Below are 9,966 nucleotides of genomic sequence, written 5' to 3'. Positions count from 1 at the left end.
GGGGGTGGGGGGGTGGGGAGTGGTGGAATGGCCAAGCACGTAAAGGTACCTGCAGCCAAGTCCTATGACCCAAGTTTGATCCTTAGGAACCTCATGGAAGGAGGAGCGACTCACACAAGTTGTCCTCTAACCTCCAAAACTCACTATGGCAAACCCCCCGGCCCCACAAAACCGGGAGGAGCACACTAGATGACAAGCAGTTTCTAAAAACATGTATTTCTCATGTAATATATACGTCTACCCTCTACATCTTCTCTACTAGTATTTTTATTTTAGCAATGAGAAAACTAAAGCAACTTGTCCAAAGACAGTGAGTACTCATTGGTATCAAAGCAGAAATGTAAACCCAGGAACTGCTGCCACTGTAACTCATGGGTAGAAGGATGGAGAGGTAAGACAATGGGAGCCATGAGCCCCACAGTGGCTGTGGAGGCCTTCTATTCCCTGCTTTGCTACCCTATTTATTAAGACTGGGGTCTAAAAAAGAGGTCTAAGGTGAGGGAGAAAAACAGACCGGTCTAAAGAACTGTCCTCTGGTAAAGAAAATCTTATTTCAGACATGACCTCTTCCCTCAAAAATTTCAGAATCTGGTTGGAAAGACAACGAAAGTGAAAAAAAGTAGTAACAATCAGTAACAATGCAATATAACACCATGAGACTGGAGAGATGGCTCAACGGTTAACAGTGGTGGTCTTGCAGAAGACCCAGGTTCAAATCTCCGCACCCACAGGGCAGCTAACAACTGTCTGTAACTCCAGTTACAGGTGATCCTACGATTAATCATCAAAAATAAGTCATGTATTCTAAACAAGCAACACTTTTTTTTGATCTTTTTGAGACAGGGTCTCCCTGTAGCCCCAGGTGGCCTGGAACTCAATATTGAGAACTCAGAGAGATCCGCCTGCCTCCAGCTCCCTAGAGGTGGGATTAAAGGTGTGTGTGCTACCACGCCTGGCAACAATTTTATGAGCTAGGGTATAGCTCAATGCTAAGGCATTTCTTGAGCAGGCACAAGCCAAGTTCAGTTTCCAGCAACGGAAACTACAGTCAAAACTCTATAGTCAAAATTGCAGTATCAAGTTCACAAACCTCAAACAAACAAACCCACTCACAAGCATTTATACTAAAGTAAGCCAGCTGGGCACTGGCTTTACCTTTTCTTCAGTATCTCCGAGCATACAGTAATGAATACCTAACAGTTATTGGGAACATTCAAATAATAGCTGTCTTTGTACGTTTAACTCATCCTCATTTTCCCTTTTCAAACCTATCCAGAGACAGAATTTTTTTTAATTTTATGTGTATGCATGTATTGCCTGCATGTAAATAAGTGTACCCGTGTCGTGCAATGCCCCTAGAGGTCAGAAGAGGCTGTCGGATCCCTTGGAACTGGAGTTACAGCAGTTGTTACCTGCCATGTGGGTGCTGGGATTTGAACCTGGGTCTTCTGCAAGAACAACCAGTGTTCTTAACCGCTGAGCCATCTCTCCAGCCCCCCAGAGACTGCAATTTAAAAATAGATTTTAAATAAATACATAGCACCAAATGAAAAATTTGATTTGAATACTTTCATTTGAATGATTTCAGTGATCGAGAGAAATATAAAAGGCTATCATGTAGGAGGTACCTTGATAAAGGATATTTTAAAGTTCTTCACTATTTTTCCAAGTTCAAATCAATACTGCTACAGAAAGAAAAAAAAAAAAAAAAAAAAAAGGGAGAAAGAAAACTTCTTCATAGTTTCCAAAACCCTCTTTGAATATACTGGTGTGGTGGTTAGTTTTAACCATCAACTGACACAATCTGGAATCACCTGAGAAAAGTCTCTGTAAGTAACTGTTTGGACTGGGTTGGCCTAGGAGCAAGGGGGGTTGTCTTGGTAGTAACCCCTGGGTTTGGGTCCCGGGCTGTATTAGAGTGGAGAAACCAAGCTGGCTCCTAGGCATGCATTCACTCTCTGCTTTGGGACTGGGGACAATCAGCTGCTTCAAGCTCCTGTGTTCACTTCCCAAAGATGACGGACTGCAACCGGAAATCGTAAGCCAAATAAACTTTTTCTCCCTTAAAGTCGGGGTATTTTATCACAACAAGAGAAATAGAACTAGGACATAAACTGGTACCAAGTGAGGCTACTGCTGTGGAAAAAATGATCATGTGGCTTTTAAGTCTTTGGAAAAGACTGGAAAAGCCATTGGGCAGAGCCTAACAGGTCATTCCATGGGAGCTGGGAAGAATGTGGAGAGAAACACAGGGGCAGCCCAAGCTCATGAGGTTTCAGAGAGCAACAGGAACTCTACCATTAGTGTGATATTGTGGCCATGAATCTAGCTTTATTTTACTCATGACCTGAAATGGACTCATTTGTTTCAAGGCAGAATGAAGCTCAGCTAGTGCTGAAGCGGCAGCTGTAAATGATAAAAGCGATCAGCACCCACAAGGGGAACCCCTGCTTCACTGGACGAAGTAGAAGGTGTTGCCACCTTCAGTAGACAGAACTACAGACTTAGGCAGCCTCCACTCCACACCTGCAGCTTTCCTTGGCAGTGATCCACAGACACAGCACCTCCAATAACCTAGAATCTCCACTGCAACCGTGGCTTCACCATCACAGCCAAACACAATGGCTTCTCGGGGCCTCTTTGCAGGGACTCCAACCCTGCCACACATAGCCTGGTCTTAGCTGCTTTCCATGACCCCCTCAATCATATATCTTTCATGCTTTCAAAGTCAACACCATGTGAATGTCGCTTACCACATTGCCACATTCTGCTGCCAGCTTGAGATGTAGCCTGCTCCCCCTTGGACAGTTGCTAATCAGTTAGCAAATGCTAACCCAGAGGATTCCTGGAGAGCCACCAGTCTTCAGTCCACACTGGAAGCCCAACGGTGGGTCCTAATATCAGGGAAGGAATGCAGCAGCAGTAGCAGCAGCAGCAGCAGCATGGATGGACTTGCTAGAAAGAGGGACGGCAAGACAAAAGCAACGCTTTCTTAATCTATCTTTTCTCCAGGCTGTGACTGAGGCTGCCACCCACATGTAGGGTGGGCCATCCCACTTCACATAATCTGATCAAGATCCCTCACAGGTAGGCCCAGTGGGATGCCTTTTAGTTGATTCCAGATCCAGTCAAGTTGACAACTTAGGTTAACCCTCACAATTGGCTGCTTCTATTTCCTCAGATTTAACATCAAAAACTTTCATACAAGCAAGGTGCTGTGGGACACTCCTTTAATCTCAGTACTCAGGAGGCAGAGGCTGGTGGATCTCTGTGAGATCAAGGCCAGCCAGGTCTATACAACAAATTCCAGGCCATCCAGGGCTACAGGGAGACCCTGTCTCAAAAACGCCAAAACAACAACAACAAAAAAACAAGTACCTAGGAAGAATCAGCTAAAAAGAATCCGAAAACAAGTTACTACACAGAACTCAGTACAATAAACGCTAACCAAGAATCATAAGTGATCCACATAAAAGTATAGCTATGCCTAGAGCATATATTTGAGAAACATTTTAGTATTCTAAAAAATACAAGTTTTAAGTTCCAGTCCTAACAAAACTATTAACTTCTGCGACCTTGAGCAATTAAACTCTGACATCCATTTCCTTATTTAATGGAAAGAAAACACTCCTATTACACAGAATTGTCCTCAGTATCAAACAAAACATTATATAAAGTAGCCACAGTATTACAACACAAATCACTAAGCGTATGTAACAACTACTAACATGTATTATGTATGACATGCCAGAGACTACATGCATTTTTATTTAAAACTATCAAAAACCTATGATTTACAGGCTTAAAAACTAATTCTTAAAACTTTTTTTGGCCGGGCGTGGTGGCGCACACCTTTAATCCCAGCACTTGGGAGGCAGAGGCAGGCAGATCTTTGTGAGTTCGAGGCCAGCCTGGTCTACATAGTGAGTTCCAGGACAACTGGGGCTACAAGGAGACCCTGTTTCAGAAAGAAAAAAAAAAACAACTTTTTTGGGTCTTTTTGTAGCCCCAACTCGCCTGGAACTCACAAGGTAGACCAGGCTGGCCTCAATCTCACAGAGATTCATCTGCGTCTGCCTCCCAAATGCTGGGATTAAAGGAGTGCGCCACTATGCCCCACTAAACTTTTCTACTTTATTTTACTTATTATTTTCATTTTATGTGTATGCGTATATTACCTGCATACATGTAAGTGTACCTGCGTTGCAATGCCTGCAGAGGCCCAGAAGAGGGTGGCTGGATCCACTGAAACTGGAGTTACGGATCGTTGTTAGCCACAATGTGGGTGCTAGGAGCCAAACCCCAGTCCTTTGCAAGAGCAGCTAGTGCTCTTAACCACTGACTCATCTCTTGGCCTCAGCAAGAGTCTTAATCTACTAATCTCCTATCATCTTTAATTCCTTTCTATGGCAACAAACTCAAGGAATGCCTAGGGTCCCAGGGTAAAAAGCGCCAGACTTGAACTTACGTTCCAATATCTAGGCCAGACTTTAATCTATTAGACTAATGCCTCTCAGCATAGTAATAATTCTATTAGCATTTCAACAAAGAACTTTCCAGATCAAAGTAAGGTAAATGTCTGAGCATGATCTATGCTAAAACTTCCTCCCAGTGGCTGCTACATTCAAGTTTTCCAGAAGTTAAAATATAGACTGACCTGAGAATATCAGTAACAACTTTATACCACTGCTATGAAAGTTTTGAGTAAAGCCCAGTGCTAAATAAAGCAATATATTTTAACAAGTCTGATTCAGTGGTATATTTCTTTTTTAATGAATAAGTTAAACAGAGAAATGGGGGTAATTTTTATACTTCTTTGGAAGTTACTTGGTGTCTCCTGAAAACTCATTACCATATCTCTGTTAATACAGGGATAGACAGACATATATCTATGAATGTGGGGCCTGAACACAAGGCAGCACGTAATGCCTCAAATTCCTCACCAGCCAGTGTTTCCATCTCCTAGAACAGAAAACTTAAGTCAGTCAACTGAACTCACAGCCAAGACCTATACAACTCCTGAGTAAAATTCTTCTAACACATGATTTCATCACAGCCTTCTTGTACTTAGAAACACCAGACAGCACTTGGGCCTCTTTTCTGTATGTTGCTAAGAGGCCCAAGGACCCTTTGACTTTTAGCCAAGAAACTGGCTAGTTTTCTTTGAGGTCTATTTTACCTTAACTGCCTAGCCAATTCCTACCTCCTATTCTTACCACACCATCCTCTGAAGAGGTCACCCAAATTAACAATAAGGAATTGGGACGCAAACTACTCTGGCTTCTTCCATGCTGAACAGGGTCATAGGGTGAGGCAACTGGAGTGCAGGGAACTGAACCCATGGCCTTGCTCACTGAGACACACATTCAGTTCCACAGCAGCCACTTTAAGTGGAGAAACTGCCTCCAATGAAGTTCAAAACTGGGAAGGGATAGCTGGGCATGGTGGCGCACGCCTTTAATCCCAGCACTTGGGAGGCAGAGGCAGGCAGATCTTTGTGGGTTCAAGGCCAGCCTGGTCTACAGGGTGAGTTCCAGGACAGCTGGGGCTACAGAGAGACCCTATCTCAAGAAGACCCAAAAAAAAAAAAAAAAAAAGGGAAAGACTTGGCAGTAATACATCTCAGAAAGGATAGTTTGGAGTAGAAGAACAGAAACAAAAAGGCAGAGAATGAGGATCACTTGCTTAGGCTCAGATGGGTGTGGACACCATGCAACTCTAGCTTCACTACTCTGCACATGTCCACGAGTGATTGGGAAGCATGAGAGCCATTCATCTGGGGTTACAAGTGCATTTTAGCAGGCAGATGAGACTGCAGTCGGAATCCTCAAATACTGACAACTGCACTTACATTGCAATCTTTAGCTATACTTACATTTCTTAACTTCCACTATGAAGTTATGTGAAAGTATGGGTTATTTCAATGTGAATCACAAATATTCATACAATCTGTTTAGCAGATTTAAAAAAAAAAAATCACACCCTTTCACCCAGAAAATACACATATGAAAAACACATACAAAATAATCAAACTTTAAGTCTGTCCTCCTGCCTAAGGACACTGTAAAGTGCTCATGTAGCTTTAGTTGGTCTAAACCAGATCATGTGTTTAGAATACAAGAATAAAGATCATACTGGAGCATTCTCACCAGTGAACAGCAATACCCAACAAAGGGCTTCATTAGTTCATGTCACTGCTGCACTCCACTGTGTGGACTACTCTTCTGGCAAGTCCTTGACTTCCTGCTCTGCTCCGGTGCCACCAAATCAAAGAAAGTGCCAGACTTACCAATGTTCGATACTTACTGACATGTACACCCTGTCTCCACATAAATTTAACCTCTATTCCCTTAACCCTATTTCCAAGTTTTCTTCTAGGTATTCATCACCATAAATATACACATTAGATTGAACCATATGAAACGGCCACTCTTGCAGGTCAAATAATAGTACCGCTAATAAGGTTCAACCAAATATTTACTATTTATTATCTGTCTCACCTAACTCAAATATAAGCTCTACTAGGAAGACTATTTTCTTTACTTTTATACTCCAGAGTCTACTAATTTAGTACTTAGCAACCAATAAATGTCACTAAATGTTACATGAAATACAATAATTTCCACATATCCATAATACGAAGTACAAATATAGCTTAGCCCATTTTCAGCAAACCCTTAGCCTACTAGTATATTCTTTCCCACTCCTATTTCTACACATTTTTATGGTACTGTTTGGGTTTTGTTGTTTTTGCTTGCTTTTGGGAGTGTGTGTTTGGGGACTAGAGTTGGCAGTACCAGGGACTAACCTAGAGCCTTACACATGCTAAGCATGCCCTCTACCACTGAGCTACTTCACCAGCCCTCTAGGGGCATTTTAAAAATCCAAAGTTACATGCACACATACCCTACTTAACAAGCCACAGGACTAGACTTTTTGTTATTGGCCATATACTGAAGTGACCATTCTGTTAAGACATTTAGAATGCTTCCAATATTATCTGATATGTATGACAACCTCAAAAACAGCAGAACTGACAGTAACATGCAGGGTAGAGTACATCTGTCCTTTTCTTTTATAGAAAAACTAAGTTATTTCAAAACTATGTTTTGCCTTGTGTGTAATAAAAGGATCCTGTAGAAGAGAAATAAATAGGACAAAAATGTGTGAGTTAACTTTACACTTCTACTGGAGACTTAGAATGTCCCTTCAACTTGTGCAAAGTGAGAACTGACCCACTTATCCTCAGGCTCCAGGAGCAATGTACTTGCCGTAAAATTTTCCTCGATTTTCTGATTAGTGAGTACTGAAATAGGTTGCATTATCTGTACTTCAAAACTCTAAACACAAATGACTCACAGTACTGACTTCAGTTAGCAATGCTTTGTCTCCACTGGTTCATTTCTAATGTTACCCTATAAGGTTTTGTCTTTCTTAAAGGTTACTTTATAAGGAACTTGCCATATTTGGGTCTTAAAGGTACCCCAAGACCTTTGTGTTAAGGGCTCGGCCAGCACCCTATGGGCTAGTAGAAGGTAGTAAAATCTTCAGGAGGTAGGGTCCAAGTAAAAGAAGTACTCCCTTGAAGGGAGTACTGGGCCTCTGGCTTCTTTCTCTCCCTCTTCAGCCTAGCCACATGTACTGAATAGCTTTGATCACACGCATATTCTGACAAGATGTTCTTCTTTGTCACAGGCCCAAAACATCAAACCACCACTGTCTAAAACCTCTGAAACTCAGCCAAAATAAACTTTCCCTTCTTTAAAAAAAAAAAAAAGAAGCCGGGCATGAAGAAGCCGGGTGTGGTGGCACACACCTTTAATCCCTGCAGAGGCAGGCAAATCTCTATGAGATCAGGGTCAGCCTGGTTTACATAGTGAGTTCTAGGCTAGCTGGGGCTACAGGGTCTCAAAAAAACCAAATAATAATAAAAAAATTTTTTTTTAATTTTTACAAAGAAACTGAGAGGACTCTGAGCAAAATATACATAACATAAAATTTACCCTCAACTATATTTAACTGTACAGTTCAGTGGAATTCTATGCATATAACCATCACCTCCATGCATGTCCAGAACTCTTTACCCATTTAAGGACAACTCTGCTCCTCCCTATTCCCTAATCCCTGGCGATCAGCATTCTACTACTTTATCTACATGATGTTGACTACTCTAAGTAAATACCCCAGGGCACACAGTATTTGCTTTTGTGACTAGCTTATTTCATTTTGCATAGTGTCCTATGTTGCCTACGTCAGAATTTTCTTCCTTCTTAAAGTTAACGATATTCCACTCTATGTCATTGTGCTGGATAGCTTCAGAGCCAACTTGACACACCTGGGTTGAGGGAGCCTCAAGTGGAGAATTGTCTCCATTGGACTGGCCTGTGGCCATGTCTGTGAGGCTTTTTCTAGATTGTTGAGTGATGTGGGAGGGCCCAGCCCACTGTGGGTGGTATCACCCCTGGGCAGGTAGGCCTATGTTGCATAAGAAAGCAGGCTCACCAGGGGTCAGGAGAGCAAGCCAGTAAGCAGCCTTCCTCCATGGCTAGTGCTCCAGCTCCTGCTTCCAGGTTCCTGCCCAGAGTTCCTACCTTGGGCTCCCTGATGAACTGCGACCTGGTAGATGTAAACTGAATAAACCCTTTCCTCCCCAAGTTGGTACTGGTCAGACTGTTTTGTCACAGCAGTGAAGAACAAACTAGAACAGTCATTTTACTAATCTTTTGTATTAGTTACTTTTTTCCATTGGTATTGACAAGACATGCTAAAAAAAAAAAAACAATCTAAGAGAGAGGGTTTGTTTGGGCGCACAAGTGCATCACAGTGCCCAAGTAACAGCAACAGAAACTTGACAGGGCTGGTGTGACCCAGAAATTCCTCTGATCCTATGAGGACAAGCCATGGTCCCACCTCCTTCCCAGGCTCTGTGGAAGGAGTCAAGCTCATTAAGGGGAGGGACTATGGATATATAAGCCAGGAAAACCAGAGGGCTGCTCTCTCGCCATTTTGTGCGGCTACTGGGAAGCCATGGGATTTATGTTTGGGTGTGGACTTTCCAGCACAGCTGTGAATGGGGTAGTCACCATTTTTGGGGTGTGGAGACCATGGAGGGATGGCACATGCTTCAAACATGGGAAAGAAAAGTCTATGCGAATCTGTGTCTTTGTAAGTCACCCCCTTTCCCAGACGTCATATAAAATACGCAAAATCCAAATAAAATGTATTATGTTGGTTTTATCAATCCACGCCAGGAGAGGAAAATTTAGTGAAACAGCTGATTACACTAGACTGTGCCCACAGTCTGGAAGCAGAGTGACGACAGCTAGTGCTCAGCTAGCTGCTCCTCTTCAATCAGCCTGGGACCTATTCCACAGCATGATGCAGCCCACATTTAAGGTGCATCTTCCTACCCTAAATTAACTAATCTAGATTAGGCAAATTTGACAATTGATACAGATCACCACATCTTTCAGTAACGGCTGTATTCCATATTTCAGCTGTGGAAATACTTCTGTGATGAACATGGGTGTATAAACATTTCTTCAAGGGCTGAAAAGATGGCTCAGCAGTGAGGAACACTAACATGGGCTGCTCTTGCAAAGGACCTAGATTTGGTTCCCAGCACCCATATGACAGCTAACAACCTTACTTAGCTCCAGTTCCAGGGGAGCTGATGCTCTCTTCTGGCCTTTGCAAGCACTGCACTACATGGATGCACTTACATACATGCAGATGAAGCACTCAAACACATAGAAATAAAAAATTAATACAACCCCCTCCCCCCATTTCTTCAAGACTGCTTTCAACTGCAGGTATACTTAGATAGGGAAGCGCTCTAGACCATTATCATTTTGGCCCCAATTCTAATACTGCTTCTTTCTACTCTTCACAAAACCAACTCCAGGTTTTCTTTCACTATAGACAGATCTCTACTTCATCAACTTTTAACTAGAAACAGCTAATCTA

The 9,966-nt window shown here is 42.5% G+C and overlaps 1 protein-coding gene across 7 annotated transcripts in view; it reads right to left on the bottom strand.

Annotated features, from left to right (window-relative positions):
* Zzz3 (zinc finger ZZ-type containing 3) overlaps window positions 1–9,966 on the bottom strand; it is an 86,311-nt gene that overhangs the window by 57,923 nt on the left and 18,422 nt on the right. For 2 of the 7 annotated variants that reach the window (XM_029553794.1, XM_029553793.1), the window contains exon 2: window positions 2,754–2,955. The exons of the other annotated variants lie outside the window; for them this stretch is intronic. The gene's annotated coding sequence lies outside the window, so the exon portion shown is untranslated. The remainder of the gene's footprint in view (window positions 1–2,753; window positions 2,956–9,966) is intronic. 7 annotated transcript variants of the gene reach the window in all.

Source organism: Nannospalax galili, unplaced genomic scaffold, assembly GCF_000622305.1.
Source record: "Nannospalax galili isolate Female #2095 unplaced genomic scaffold, S.galili_v1.0 scaffold1124, whole genome shotgun sequence".
Classification (NCBI taxonomy): domain Eukaryota; kingdom Metazoa; phylum Chordata; class Mammalia; order Rodentia; family Spalacidae; genus Nannospalax; species Nannospalax galili.
The sequence above is the reverse complement of the archived record's forward strand: the minus strand, read 5'-3'. Positions and strand labels throughout refer to the sequence as shown.